The 16296-nt window shown below is 48.2% G+C and overlaps 1 pseudogene; it reads right to left on the reverse strand.

The window, feature by feature from the left end:
• The window catches only part of LOC140065238 (uncharacterized), a 160437-nt pseudogene that overhangs the window by 99887 nt on the left and 44254 nt on the right, over positions 1–16296 (reverse strand).

The raw sequence follows: 16296 nt of genomic DNA on the forward strand, positions 1-16296 counted from the left end.
ACCCCCCTCTGGGTTAGGAACAACGTTTGGACTCTAATGCACCAGCTGTATTCTAGGAGTTCATCAACAGCATTTTCAGAGATTTGCTATATACTGTGTTGTGGTCTACCTGACCAATATCCTGGTGTTCTCTGCAGACCTCGAGTCCCATCAGATTCAGGTACGACTAGTTCTAAGGTGCCTAAGCACCAAACTCGAGAAGTGTCAGTTTCATCAGAAGAGTCTTCTATTCCCCGGTTACCTCATCTCTGACAAAGGACTACAGATGGATCCCATCAAGTTATCTGCGGTACTACAGTGGCCTTGCCCAGTAGTACTTTGTGCTATCCAGAGATTCCTGGGCTTCGCTAATTACTATCGGCAGTTCATTCCGCATTTCTCCTCCCTCGTGTTTCCCATTGTGGCACCGACAAAGAGAAACGCCAATCCTAAGCTGTGGCCTCTGGCGGCTGAAAAAGCTTTCTCCAAGCTGAACTCTGCCTTCGCCTCTGCTCCTGTTCTCAACCAGCTACTGAGAAACAGTTCCTGCTCAAGGTTGGCGCCTCCTCAGTTGGTGCTGGAGGTGTTCTCACCCAGAAAGGGCCCAAAGGTTGAACCCTCACGTGCGGCTTCTTCTCTAAGACCTGCAGAGATGAACTACTTTATTGATGATCGGGAGCTTCTGGCCATAAAACTTGCTTTGGAAGAGTGGCATTATCTTCTGGAGGGAGCTCTTCATCCTGTCAGTATCTATACTGTACCTCCAGACTGCTTAGTGTCTCAATCTACGACAGGCTCGCTGGTCCCTCTTCTTCTCCCATTTATATTTATTGATACATTTCCGTCCTGCAGAGAAGAATGTTAAGGCCGATGCCCTCTCCCGTGCCACTGACGTAATTGGGGAAGAACCCGTTCCTAGACACATTGTTCCTCCTGAACGTTGTTTATTGTCGCTCCTGTGGATCTACGGAAGCTTCCTCCTGGCAAGACCTATGTCCGATCCGCTCTACGGAGGAGGATATTAACTTGGGGACATTGCTCTAGTGTGGCTGGGCACCCTGGTGTGAAGAGATCTGTCGCTCTCATATCTCGTTTCTACTGGTGGCAAGATCTGGTCAAGGACGTTTGAGATTTTGCGAGTTCCTGCACTTTGTGTGCCCCTAACAAGTCGTCACTTCTCAAGCCAGCAGGTCTGCTCCTGCTGTTGCTGATACCCAGTTGCCCGTGGACTCACATAGCCATGTACTTTATTATGGATCTCACATCTTCTTCCAGTAATACAATCATTTGGGTGGTAAGAGATCGGTTTTCTAAGGTGTCCTACTTTATTCCTCTGCCTGGTCTACCTTCGTCTCCTCCTCTTGCTAGCCTGTTCCTTCCTCCATATCTTCCGGCTTCATGGACTTCCCCTGCACATTGTCTCAGATCATGGGGTCCAGTTTGTTTCCCATTTCCGGCAATCCCTGTGCGGTCAACTTCAAAGTGATGCTGGACTTCTCCTCTGTGTACCCTCCACAGTTCAATGGGCAAGTTGAGAGGGTTAATCAGACCTGGGCTGCTGCTATCTCCACCTAACAGGATGACTGGTCCACTCTACTGCCATGGGCAGAATTCCCCTACAACTCTCTGGACTCTGAGTCTGCCGGTGCTGCTCCTTTCTTTGTTGTATATGGACGAAATCCACGCCCACCTCTTCCTCTCTCCGTGTCTACTGATGTTCCTGCCATGGAAGAGCTAGTAGAAGACCCGTCACACCAGCAGCAGGTTCACATACCCCTCTGCGCTCCAGTGGCGGTCTCCTCGCTCCAGCGCGTGCGTCCCCTCCTCTTAGGGTGTGCACATGCCAGGAGTCTGAGATTTAAAGGGCCAGCGCACCACTAATTGCAGCTGGCCACCTGACAATCTATAAATAGCCAACCTCTTCCCTCATGCCCCGCCGGATCTTTGTGCCCTTATGCCATTGAGAAAGCGTTCCCTGACTATCTGTGTTTTAGCCGTTGTGACCTCCTGCTACATTCCTGACTTCGATTCTTTGCCGCCTGTCTTGATCTTCTGCTAAATCCCAGACTCCGATCCTATGCCGCCTGTCCTCACCTTCTGCCTGACAACTACTCCGATTTTGCCTGTTGACTCTGTACCTCGCCTTGGTCACCGAGAGCAAGTTTCTTCTGTGGAGCGACCTGGTGGTATCCTGCCGCAGCAAGTCCAACCCACTTTGCGACAGGCTCTGGTAAAAACCGGGTGCCACTTAGACTCCGCTCCTAGGTGTCGGCTTGTATCATTGCTTGCAGTGGTACAGTGGGTCCACTACCTCGACCCTGACAGTGAAAGCTGTAAACGGCAAGAAAGAAGTTGTCCGAGGCACCTAAGTAAGATCACAATGGGGCATATTTATCATACACTGGCGCTCGTGCGCCAGTGTATGATTACCCCGCCGCTGCATAGTCGCAGCGCGGTACATCAAAAGGCAAAAGCCTCTTGATGAATCGGGGCAGCCAGCTGCATAGTATGTATTCCACGCCAGGCAGAAAAGTCGCCGGCAGCAGTGAGTGCGCCGTCACAAGGACAGTAACACCCCGCGTCGCCCCACACCCGGCCGCCCATGCCCCACTCACGCCCCTTCATGCCCCACTGGCGTAAAGATGGCGGAGAGGAAAACATATTTGCAAGTGGTAGCAATAAGCTAGTGCAACACCCCTTGTGCAACACCCCTAGTGCAACACCCCTTGTGACTCCCCAGTCAAACCGCGCCCAAGGGAGGCAAAGTCCCCCAACACCTGGAGTCAGAAGGAACCCCGCCAGCGGTGCAGCTACTGCCGTAAATACGGGCATGAAGAGGATGGATGTCGTCAGTTAAACGACAAACCCTTGGAGCTACGGGACGACCTCCAAGGGAAGAACCTTTAAGTCCCCGAGATGCCAACTGGATGCCCAGGTTCGTGGGGACTTGCCCCATGGTTCATGTAACCATCAACGGAGTAACCCTACCGGCCTTAATTGATACCGGCTTTCAAGTGACCACCCTCCGAAGTACGACCTTCGAGAGATGCCGAAGAGGAGCATCCTTAACACAGCCTCGCAAGGCTTACTTGAACATTATTGCTACCAATGGGAAAACCGTACCCATCCACGGCTACTTGGAAGCCACACTAACCATGGGAGACACTGAGTTAACCCTAGAGATCATCTACTCCAAGACCTACGAGGACCACCTCCAACATCTGGCTAAGTCTTCAAAACCCTGAGCCCTGGAGCAGCGATGGGCTTCCAGGTTAGCGAATTTCAACTTCACTATCAAGTATCGGGCTGGCAAGACCAACGACAATGCTGATGCTCTGTCCCGACTTGCTGACCAGTGGGAGGGGTCCTCCATGGATGCTCAGTGGGAAGATGTGGAAATGCCAGCGTTCTATGCCCGGTTTGTGTGCCAAGAGGCCCAGAGAGTCTACTCCTTACCCTCAGAAGCAGTACCAGCTACCCCGCCAGAAGAGTCTGTGCCACCGGCAGAAAAAAGACCTCTGGATGAGTCTGCAGGCTGATGGCCGCGCCATAGGAAAACTTATGGACTCTCTCTCTAGTGGGCGAGTGCCTGAACGGATTCGTCAGAGGAGGGCCGATGGGGAATTATCCCAATTGTGGCGCCAGAGGAAGTATCTGAGTATGCATCAGGGCCTACTGAAAAGGAGAACTCTGGATCCTATCACCTATGACCGACTGTACCAGATTGTGATTCCCCGGAGGGATGCCAAGATAGTGCTGGATATTTACCACGACCAGTCCGGACACTTTGGCACTCAAATGAATGAAGCTACCCTCCGGAAGCGCTTCTACTGGGTGAACATGAAGCCCGACATCAAGAGCTGGTGCCGGGAATGCCCAGCCTGCGGCATCGCTCGAGGAAAGCGACACAATCAAAGGGCTCCTCTACATCCCATTGTGAGCCAACGGCCTTTGGAGATTCTGGCTCTGGATCACGTGAAGTTGGAGCCCAGCAGATCCGGTCACACTTATGCCTAGACAATAATCGACCATTACACCAAATTTGTGGTTGCAGAACCAGTCAGAGACTTGTCCGCCAGGACCACCGCAGCGGCCCTGTTGAAGAGCTTCATCCTCCCTTATGGCTGTCCGGATAAAATCCTTATGGACTAGGGAACTGCATTTACTCACAAGTGTTCCAGGAGCTGTGTACCCTCTATGGCTGCAAGAAGCTGAGGACCACAGCCTACCATCCTCTGGGCAATGGGCTCTGTGAGAAGATGAACCAGACTCTCATCAACATGCTGAGAACCCTGACTCCTTCAAAAAGGGCTGACTGGCCAAAGTTACTACCGAAGCTAGTATACCTGTACAATAATACCACCCATTGCTCCACAGGATACACTCCCTACTACTTGATGTTCGAGAGACATGGCCATCTCCCTGCCGATATGGCCTTGGACATGGAAAACCCTGATTCACAATCTCTACTCCCTCAGACTGATTGGGTTCAGGAGCATCAGAGGCGCCTGGCGGATGCCAGAGAAATTGTCGATCTTCGGGTGGAAGAGGCCCGAGACAAGCAAAAGAGAGACTTTGACCGCAATGCCTGTGCTGAGCCCCTTGCCCCCGGAGAACGAGTGTGGCTGAAAAACAACCTTCCAGCCAGTAAGTTAGATGGGTGATGGGAGTGTGAGCCATACCTAGTTAGACTTCAGGGGAGAGACTGTCCCTATGAGATTTTAAGAGGAGACCGTCCATCAATCCGGGTACACAGGAAGCGGCTGAAGCGATGTCTACGATCCTTCACCCCTGTGTCAAGTCCTAGGACCCCAACGTCTGGTCCAAGAGCCCCATTGTGTTCCTCTACCCCCGGTTTCCTTGAACTTGTGACTGTGCCTCAACTTTGTGTGATTGTCTCGACTCCAGCTAGAGTTACTCCAGAGAGGTCTTCATCCCCGCCGCAGTCTCCAGTGCTGCTGCCTGTGGAGGATGACCCTGTCCTAGAACCTGTTGCCCCTGTCATCTCCGAGGAGCCTGCGATCCCTACTCCAGTGCCTGATTCCGGAGACAACAATGAAGAAATGGTAATTCTCTATCAACAGGAACTCAGGAGATCTCAGCGAGAGACAAAGGGGAAACCTCCTGCATATCTGCAGGAGTACCAGCTGTCCCAACAGAAAGATCAGAAGCCGAAGGCTGTCTGCTTTGCCGATCCTGAAGTACTCATTCCTACAGACTGCAATTCAGATTCTGAGTAACCCCTGATGGGCTGTACCCTCTCCAGGTGCTGTGTATATTGTAAATAATGTTCTTTATCAGAAACTTTCCTGGGACTCTTCCCTTGAACTGCTTACCAGTATTATATGTTACATTAGCATCCACCTCTGCTGAAGCAGAGATACCTACCAAAGGATTCTGTTCCTTTACAACCCTTTGTTTACTGCACTTTTTCCCATGTCAAGGGCTGTGCCCAGAAGATGGACTTTTTCTTCAAAAGCCTTCTGAGAGACTTTTAGCCAGTTTCTACAAGGAAAAGTTGCTAATGACTTTTGTGTTGCACTGAATGTTCTTTTTTTGCAGGATTAAGACATTGGGGCAGATTTACTTACCCGGTCCATTCGCGATCCAGCGGCGCGTTCTCTGCGGTGGATTCGGGTCCGGCTCGGATTCACTAAGGTAGTTCCGCCGACGTCCACCAGGTGGCGCTGCTGCGCTGAAGAGCATCGGAACACACTCAAGTTCACCGGCCTATTCCTAGTGAAGGTAAGTGCAAGCTCCGCAAAATTTTTTTTTTTAAATGCGGCGGTTTTTCCGAATCCGCCGGGTTTTTGTTTGGCCACGCCCCCCGATTTCCGTTGCGTGCATGCCAGCGCCGATGCGCCACAATCCAAACGCGTGCGCCAAAATCCCGGGGCAATACAGGGAAAATCGGCGCAAATTGGAAATATTTAGGTAACACGTCGGGAAAATGCAAATCGGGCCTTTAGTAAATGACCCCCATTCTGTTTGCATTTATGCCTTTTCTTTACAGGAAAATGGACATTTTGTGGCACTTTGCTATTGTTACCCTGAGTAGCTCTTCTCATGTAATGTTTGTAATGTTCAAGCACTTACCCATTGGGCTGCTAAAGCCAATGTGAGTTATTCAATGTTTGCACAACTGCCATCTATTGTCAGTAGTTTGCAGTAACCTTTTCATAGGCTTTTCAGACTGTAGTGTGGCTGTGTCGGACCGTTTTCATGTAAACGCTGACCGCAATCTTATTCCTCAAACCGAAACTTCGTAAGTAGGGGTAGTCCGTAAACTGCGGGTCCTTAGGGGACCAGGGGTGCTAAAGCTGTAGCACCTGGATGCCAATCACACAAGGGTAAGAATGTCAGTCAGCAGGTAAATTGTACAATGTCTTATTGTATCCCATACACTCACCGGCCACTTTATAAGGTACATCATGCTAGTAACGGGTTGGACCCCCTTTTGCCTTCAGAACTGCCTCAATTCTTTATGGCATAGATTCAACAAGGTGCTGGAAGCATTCCTCAGAGATTTTGGTCCATATTGACATGATGGCATAACACAGTTGCTGCTTTTTTGTCGGCTGCACATCCATGATGCGAATCTCCCATTCCACCACATCCCAAAGATGCTCTATTGGATTGAGATCTGGTGACTGTGGAGGCCATTTGAGTACAGTGAACTCATTGTCATGTTCAAGAAACCAGTCGGAGATTATTCCAGCTTTATGACATGGCGCATTATCCTGCTGAAAGTAGCCATCAGATGTTGGGTACATTGTGGTCATAAAGGGATGGACATGGTCAGCAACAATACTCAGGTAGGCTGTGGCGTTGCAACAATGCTCAATTGGTACCAAGGGGCCCAAAGAGTGCCAAGAAAATATTCCCCACACCATGACACCACCACCAGCCTGAACCGTTGATACAAGGCAGGATGGATCCATGCTTTCATGTTGTTGACGCCAAATTCTGACCCTACCATCCGAATGTCGCAGCAGAAATCAAGACTCATCAGACCAGGCAACGTTTTTCCAATCTTCTACTGTCCAATTTCGATGAGCTTGTGCAAATTGTAGCCTCAGTTTCCTGTTCTTAGCTGAAAGGAGTGGCACCCGATGTGGTCTTCTGCTGCTGTAGCCCATCTGCCTCAAAGTTCGACGTACTGTGTGTTCAGAGATGCTCTTCTGCCTACCTTGGTTTTAACGGGTGGCGATTTGAGTCACTGTTGCCTTTTTATCAGCTTGAACCAGTCTGCCCATTCTCCTGTGACCTCTGGCATCAACAAGGCATTTTGCCCACAGAACTGCCGCTCACTGTTTTTTTTTTCTTTTTCGGACCATTCCCTTAAACCCTAGAGATGGTTGTGCGTGAAAATCCCAGTAGATCAGCAGTTTCTGAAATACTCAGACCAGCCCTTCTGGCACCAACAAGCATGCCACGTTCAAAGGCACTCAAATCACCTTTCTTCCCCATACTGATGCTCAGTTTGAACTGCAGGAGATTGTCTTGACCATGTCTACATGCCTAAATGCACTGAGTTGCCGCCATGTGATTGGCTGATTAGAAATTAAGTGTTAACGAGCAGTTGGGCAGGTGTACCTAATAAAGTGGCCGGTGAGTGTATGTCAATGTAATGCACATATGCTATATATTTGTCGCCAGGGAAGAAGTGTTCATAAACAAATATACAGGCCTTGGTGCAAGGAGTGGATTACAGTATATGACACCATGCCTTACATACTGTACAGTTTGGTTTAACGGCATCAGCGCCCAACTGTCGTGCTTAGAATACACATGTCCTAGTCTTAGTCCGACACCAACCCAAGTGCCTGTCTCCAGGACCATGGGCGGCTTGTCCCTACAGATCACTTAGCCTGCACTTCACCAAAGTGCCTCTTTGTATTTACCTCTACCGGCTATTCCTTACACGGACCCCCCGGAGGCCCCGACTGCTGGCCAGAAGTGGGTCCTCTGTGCCCTATCCAGTCCGTAGTCGAGCCGAGGGCAGCTCTTTTAACTGCCCCGGGGGTATGCAACACCCCTGCCGATTCAAGGCAGAGGGGTTGTTGCGAATACGTCCCAATATGTAGCCTGCAACCTGTGTGGAGTCTGATCAACCCCACAGCAGGTCACTACACAACACGGGGAAAACTGCAGTGGTAGATTCTGTCTGGGAAGGCAGGAGTTAATTGTTTAATGTGATGTCTTTCCATCAGCCAATCACACCTGTTCTCATATTGTATTGTAAGCTGGGATGCAATTGGAGGAGTAACCATCACCTGACCAGTGGGAGTAATAAAACCCCTGGTCAGGAAAGTTCTAGAGGTCAGTCTAGTCCAGTCAGTGCAGTCAGACAGAATAGTCAGACAGAGCAGTGAGACGGTATAGCTCTGAGGAGTTAGTGAGAGTAAAGGGGTATCATCCTACCTTCAAGGGTGATATCTGAAGTAACCCAGGACAAGCTGAAGCATCCTACTAGGACACAGCTACCCCCCAGCCTGCCCTTGCATCCAGGCTGGTGATCAATCCATGTGGTTCCCTCTACAAGTGCATCCCCAGCCTGCTACTATTTGTCAAGATTCGTTTGGTACGTTATCCACTGTTCCTGTCGGTTCCCATAAAGAACTGTAAGTTATTTTTGTACAACGTCTGCCTCCGTCTGATCCCTGCTACTATGGCTTTCACCATCACGGGCACCCTATCCACCACACAGGGACCCAGGGAGAACTACTACAGCAGCCTCTCCCTCATCATTTCTTGCCAACACCACCTGCTGGAGACCTGCCAGGCTGTAGGACAGCCCTCCGGTTCCCATACCTAGCACCGTGACACTAGCGTGCCTTGGCCGCAACCGCCAGCCACTCCGGTATTCCGGGCCCCGGCTGTCTCCAGGCCCCAAGAAAAGGGTAGGCCCTGGTCGGGGATGTTGCACTAGCATTTGTGATTATTTCAGGGCGTGGAGCAGAGGTCCTGATAAATATGCCCCAAGATCTTTATTTCATCTTGATGGTAAAAGCATTACATGAGTAGGAAAGCCTAAGCGTTTCGAGCTTCTCTGCTCTTAGTCATGGCATAATACACATTAGCAAAACACTATTTAAAATAAACAAACACCAATGAAATGCTTTAGTCCAAATTACATCTCAAGTCAACCCCTACATAACCAAAAGACACACTGAATACAAGGATTACGTCCTCAAAAAATATTTCAGTATAATAAAATTGCGTTAATATAAGAAAAAGATATGAGTAAAAATCTGTAATGTTTGATTTCAAGTTTAATCCTAACGGATGCCAGGTTCCAAGTTTAAAAATCCAGAATCGGAGGACTGAAATTATTTTAGTATTTATTTCGGAGTAGCGGACATGGAGGAACATGGCAGGAGGACCCCATCACCCCTAAGTTGACGAGCATGCATTTGGTGGCAGTCTACCACCCCTAAATGTGGTGGTAGACGTCCTTTAAAATATTGTCTACAGCCCTTGATAAATTCCTTGAGAAGGGAATGTTGGGAAATGTTATTATTCAGTTACCCTAGGGAACCTGCAAAGGTATAATAGCTCCTAAAATTTATTCCTGCAAAATCTGCTCTCCAAAAGCCAAAAGGTGCCCCTTTCCTTCCATAGCCCAAAAGCAGGTTATCTTCCTAAGTGAGATATCACTATCCTCAAGATGGATTGTTCTTCGTTTACCCCATTTTGAAGATGTACATTGTGGAACTGAATGCACACATTCCAGAAAACCCAAGAAATATCTCATTTTTAACTTGATTTTGTTTTACTCGAGTATAAGCCGACCCGAGTATAAGCCGAGACCCCTAATTTTAACACAAAAAACTGGGAAAACCAATTGACTTTAGTATAAGCCGAGGGTGGGAAATGCATTGGTCACAGCCTCCCCAGTATATAGCCTGCCAGCCCCCTGTAGTATGTAACCTGCCCGCCCTCAGTAGTATACAGCCTGCCAGCCCCTGTGGTATACAGCCAGCAAGCCAGCCCCCTGTAGTATACAGCCTGCCAGCCCCTGCAGTATAAAGCCTGCCAGCCCCCTGTAGTATACAGCCTGCCAGCCCCCTGTAGTATACAGCCTGCCAGCCCCCTGTAGAATACAGCCTGCCAGCCCCCTGTAGTATACAGCCTGCCAGGCCCCTGTAGTATGCAGCCTGCCAGCCCCCTGTAGTATACAGCCTGCCAGCTCCCTGTAGTATAAAGCCAGACAGCCCCCTGTAGTATATACCCAGACAGCCCCCTGTGGTATATAGCCAGACAGTCCCCTGTGGTATATAGCCAGACAGTCCCCTGTGGTATATAGCCAGACAGCCCCCTGTGGTATATAGCCAGACAGCCCCCTGTGGTATATAGCCAGACAGACCCCTATGGTATATAGCCTGCCTGCCCCTGTAGTATATAGCCAGACAGCCCCCTGTGGTATATAGCCAGACAGCCCCCTGTGGTATATAGCCAGACAGCCCCCTGTGGTATATAGCCAGACAGCCCCCTGTGGTATATAGCCAGACAGCCCCCTGTGGTATATAGCAAGACAGCCCTCTGTGGTATATAGCCAGACAGCCCTCTGTGGTATATAGCCAGACAGCCCCCAGTGCCCAGCACATAAAAAAATAAACTTAAATACTCACCCTCCGGTGGTCCCTGATTCTTGCCATGGCTCCCCGATGCTCCCATCATTGCGGCTCCTTTCTTCTCTCTGCTGTAACAGCGGGCAGAGCTGCGGCCATGCCCTCTGCCCGTCGGCGCACACTATGAAGTATTCAGCAGCGACACATAGTGTGCGCCGGCCAGCAGAGTGGCCGCAGCTCTGCCGGCTGTTACAGCAGAGAGAAGAGAAGCCGTGGGGAGCCACGCCGGAAGGTGAGTATGTGCGTTTATTTTTTTATTGACTCGTAAGCCGAGGCGGGGTTTTTCAGCACATTCTTTGTGCTGAAAAACTCAGCTTATACACGAGTATATACGGTACGTTATATGACACAGAGACTATATATGGGGATGGCATTTTACAGTAAGACAATTTTAAGAAGATTTCATAGGTTTTACAATATACATAATTTTATGAATAAAATAAACCTCCACAGATCAGAGAAGATGTCATGAAGTCTTTTCTCCATCTACCTGATGATCCTGTGGGACATATTTCTCCTCTGAACAATCCTGTGGTAGAAGAAGAGGACTGGGACATCTCTCCGGTGATGTTCTCTTACTGGATCTACCTGTAGGAAACACATCCAGAGACTGAATTCCTTCTTTCCATACAGATAATGAAAGGACGTGTGGATTTAGTCCTGTCTATTACCTGCTGATGTGAGGGGCTGGTGGTCCTCCATCATGACGTCCTTGAGGGTGAGGTTTATTATTCTCTCTGACATCTTGACTCTGTCCATCGTTGACGGGCCAGTGAGGAAATTTTTCTGAACTGAAAATAATCAGAACCAGAGCCTTATCACAAATCAGGAGGATCTCTGTACCATGGCTCAGCTTAAGCGCCGTTACTTGACAAACGTGAAGCTATGGGCAAAGTCTCTTCTGCCAAACCAATAGCAGCAGGACACCACTGATTTACCCCAATCACTGTTAGTGCCGCACCGGCACCCCTTCTGTAGTACCCTTTATGCATGTCTGTCGAGATTGTGTCCATTTGTTACTGTCACTATTGTATTTCGTACTGTAATTGTTTCACCTTATGTCATGTAATGTGGTCTCGTTGACCTTCATTGTCCTGTAAACGTTTGTTTGTAACTAAGGAACTAGCAACATGTAAGAACGCGCCTCTCGTAGTGTATGTATGTAACTGTAACATTACGTCTGTCCTGTGTGTAACAACTGCCACAACACTATGTACAAAACTATTTCCCCCCAGGGGATCAATAAGGTACTTTAGTATTTTATCTTATCACAATAACGTATAGTAATACAATTACTGTAATCATTTTACCAGATAGATAGAAGTGAGGGGTCACTGATAAATGTGCCCCGGTAATCCTGACAGACAACACAGGTGACTACATACATACCTCCGCCTGCAGAGCTGTGCTCCAGATATATGTGAGAGGGGAAAAGGACCTGTGATGGTGTCCCTATGTGTGGGAGGATTCCGGCTTCAGGGGTGGAGAAGCTATAGGATCTGTGATGATGTCATAGTCATGTGATTATCCCTATGTAAGGGAGGAGTCTGGCTTCGGGGGTGGAGAAGCTATAGGACCTGCGATGATGTCATAGTCATGTGATTAGTCACATGTGTGGGAGGGGTCAGGCTCCAGGACATGTTGTTAGAAACTATCCCTGCTCCTCATGTGAGGAGAAATTCCGACCAGGGATTAGACTGAAGGAAGCCCCACGTGGTGTAATAACGGACACCAATAGAACTATTGACTAAATATGAAATGAAAGTGTCTGTTCCTTTACCGAACACAAAAAGCCCAGCGCGCCCCTTCTATTTATACAATAAGCAAATTACTGACAACATGTGGGAGGATCATTACATGAAATGGAAGATATTTATATACAGTTTTTTTTACCTTCTCTACTTTACCTGCAGGAGCAAACATGTTCTTGTGTACATGACAGACGTCTTTCTTATTGGGGGTCATTTACTAAGGGCCCGATTCGCGTTTTCTCGACGTGTTACCCGAATAATTCCGATTTGCGCCGATTGTACCTGAATTGCCCCGGGATTGTGGCGCACGCGATCGGATTGTGGCGCATCGGCGCCGGCATGCGCGCGACAGAAATCGGGGGGCGTGGCCGAACGAAAACCCGACGTATTCGGAAAAACCGTCGCATTTAAAAAACGAAAAAGTGTCGCTTGGGGAGTGCTTACCTTCACCTGGTCCGAGGTGGTGCATTCCGGCGCGATGAGATGACTTTCAGCGCAGCAGCGCCACATGGTGGACGGCGGAAGAACTACCTTCATAAATCCCGGCCGGACCCGAATCCAGAGCAGAGAAGCACCGCTGGATCGCGAATGGACCGGGTAAGTACATCTGCCCCATTGTCTTTATTTCATGGCTTGCACAAAATGTCTGTCAAGAACAAATCTCTCATACACATAAAGGGGGAGACGTGGAGAAGACCTTGTTTGGGTGATGTTGTAGTGGCACTTATCAATTTCCAACCTTTCCAGTTCTATGTGCTGCCAACAAAACCTTTTCACCACTAAAGGATAAAAATGGACAAATTTTGTACAGAGAATGTGGTCACTAAAATAGAAACAGAATATATAAATATATTTAATTTGATTGGCTTATACCGATACAGTAATAAACAACAGTGGTTAAAAAACATTTAAAAAAAGATTTAAAGGGCCAGCGCACCACTGTTTGGCGCTGGCCACTTCTGGGTTCTGATTTAAACCGGCAGCTCCCATCACTCCCCGCCGGATCTTTATGGTGAGAAGAGAAAACTTCCTGTTCCCTGCGCTTGTTCCTATCCCGTTCCTTGTTCCCGTTTCTGCTGATCTCCTGTTGCTGAACTCGGACCTGAACTTTGACCTCTGCATCTCTGCCACCAGCCCTGACAACCTGCCTGATCCTGACTACGAGGCTGTCTCTTAAATTGGTACCTCGACCTTGGCTGCCACCATGGGCTGGTTGCACGTGTGGAGCGACCTGGTGGCACGCTGCTGCAGCAAGTCCATCCCGCTTTGCGGCGGGCTCTGGTGAAGACCCGTTGCCACTTAAATTCCGGTCCCAGGTGTTGTCTAGTACCATCTCCCGCGGTGGTCCTGCGACCCAAAGTCTTTATAGAGTTTGTTGACACGGTTGCCTGAAATCTTATATTTGTGTGGTGATGCACCCATCACCTATATTTTAATCCACTACTGATGACATCCTGATATACTTGACTGATTTGAGATAGAAGGGAAAAAAGATCCTTACAGCTTTTTCTGCATACAAAAAAAAACAAAAAACAGAACTGATGGTGATAAAACTCACAAAGAGCAGAGATATCTGCTGGAAAGAGCTAAACATCCTGTAGTCATCTCCCCAAACCATGAGAACCACCAAACTGACTGACGCGTAAACCCCCATAAGCTGAGATGGGCTCTGTTTTTTTTTACTTCTTGTTACATTCAGACTGGATATAAAAAATGAGACGGCTGGTGCCTTATCACCATCATTTAAAAGTACAGACCTACGTGACTGTTCAAGCTCGCATCCTTGATTTATATCACAACAAATCTTATAAGGTATGGATAGAATTGGAGACTACTTGCCCCAAGCCCTCTGCAATCCCTCCTTTACACACGAACACCATCTTTCAAAGCTCCCTTATGTCATGGAGCAGACCCTAAGGAGTTTAAGAAATCCACCTGAGCCTTACCGACTCTTAGCCGGCGACAGCCCTCTTACTGGTCTCGTCAACCTATCTGTCACCCCTCAGAGCCAATGATAGGCTTATTTTTTGTACAATCTGCCTCGACCTCATCCATTCAGGAATTGTTACTTGATCAATTGGTTTTGGTGCGCTCCAGGTGCGAATACTCACAACTACTCAAATTATTTGAATTGTGCCATAAGTTCTCCATCTCTAACAAGCCCAAGAAACCAACTACAAAAATTATTTCTAGGTACTACTGGGTCCTAGCTACACTCCATTTGATTTCCCCTCTTGCCAAGCGGAGAGCTGGAGATGTAAGCAAGCCCCCAGTTCATTGTTACATATTTGGTGGGAGTGTCCCCCATTACAAGCATACTGGCGTCTAGCCATAAGATTGATTCATAAAGTCAGTGGAATTAAGCTACAAAATGAGCCGCCACCCTTGCTTTTATCCATAATATCCCGCTCAATACCTTCAGTCAGATGCTCTCTCATGGGCTTCATCTTAATTGCGGTGCGTGACCTGATCCCCAGGTTATGGAAAACTTACTATGGACATCCTCTGAGAAATATTATCACTCCAAAGAATGGAGGAGCTTACGGCATTCAAAAATGCTACGTTAGTAAAACAACTCCAGATTTGGGGTCCGTGGATGGCTTTTCACCGACCCTCTGAGTTCAACTCCTTCACCTGAGCTAGTTATCTCTTCTGCTAATCGATCAATCAATTATACCTGAACTACTTAATTCTACAGGTTCTTTGTCTTTTAGTACCCGACCCCTCTCTTTCCATTGCCCCCCCTTCTCTTATAGTAGATATGGTTTTTTGTATTGTTTCTGTTTTTTTGTTGTTCATATATATCTTCTCAGACACATTAATATGAATAGGTCTATGGAAACACTGTGTAAACAACACTTAACTGATAGTACCTCATTGGCTGGTTATGTACCTACAGATGCTTAGGGTAGAAATTTTGATTGACCTCTGTTTGACCACCTTTCCTTCCTTCCTTGGGAGGATAACTGTTGCTTGTCTATTAGTGTCAGGATTCGTGATTTCACAAGGAAACTTTCTCAATGGCGTAAGCACAAAGATTCGGTAGGGTTATCAGGAAGAGGCAGGCTTAAATAGATTACCTGACAATGGGCAGAGCCAATTAGCGGCGTGCTGGCCCTTTAAATCTTTTGAAGCCATCAGGAACGATGAGAGAGGGGCACGGGTGTGTCTGTGACCTGCGATATGGGTCGCAGGATCACCCGTGACAGTACCCCCCCTTTGGCATCCCCCTCTTCCTGGGCTGGAGGAATCTCTGCAGGAGGTCTTGGTCCAGGATATTGTCCTCGGGCTCCCAAGATCTCTCTTCCAGCGCGGATCCCTTCCAGTCAACCAAGAAGAACTGCTTACCCCTCACAGTCTTCATATCAAGGATCTCCTTTACCTCATAGATGTCAGAGGAGTCGGCCACGGGAGCAGGAGGAGACACTTGTCCGGTGAAGCAGTTCATGGTGACAGGCTTGAGCAGGGAGACATTGAAGGAGTTTGGGATGCGCATGGTGGGAGGAAGGTGCAGCTTTTAGGACACCGGATTGATGCGACTCAGCACCTCAAAAGGACCCAGGAACGAGGACCAAACTTGTAGCCAACTTAAGCCGGACATACTTGGAGGAAATGGTACAGATGAGGTTCGCACTCTTGCTTGTTCGTGATAAAATCTTTAGCTTTATTTGTGCATGGAAACAGCAATTTACAAGGAGGAATGAAATCTGACGCGTTTCTGACCTTTACGGTCCTTAGTCATAGATAACAGTGAATGAGGTGAGAAAGACACTTATATTCTGGATACCGGAAATGGTAAGGTAATTAACCAGGTGCCAGTGTCTTAAACTCACCTCCCACTTGCTAAGCTTGTATACATATCAGTATTAAAAACATCATCATATATAACAAACATAATATTCCATAAAATTACACACAGTAACCTGACTATA

This window comes from Engystomops pustulosus, chromosome 6 (genome assembly GCF_040894005.1).
Source record: "Engystomops pustulosus chromosome 6, aEngPut4.maternal, whole genome shotgun sequence".
Lineage (NCBI taxonomy): Eukaryota > Metazoa > Chordata > Amphibia > Anura > Leptodactylidae > Engystomops > Engystomops pustulosus.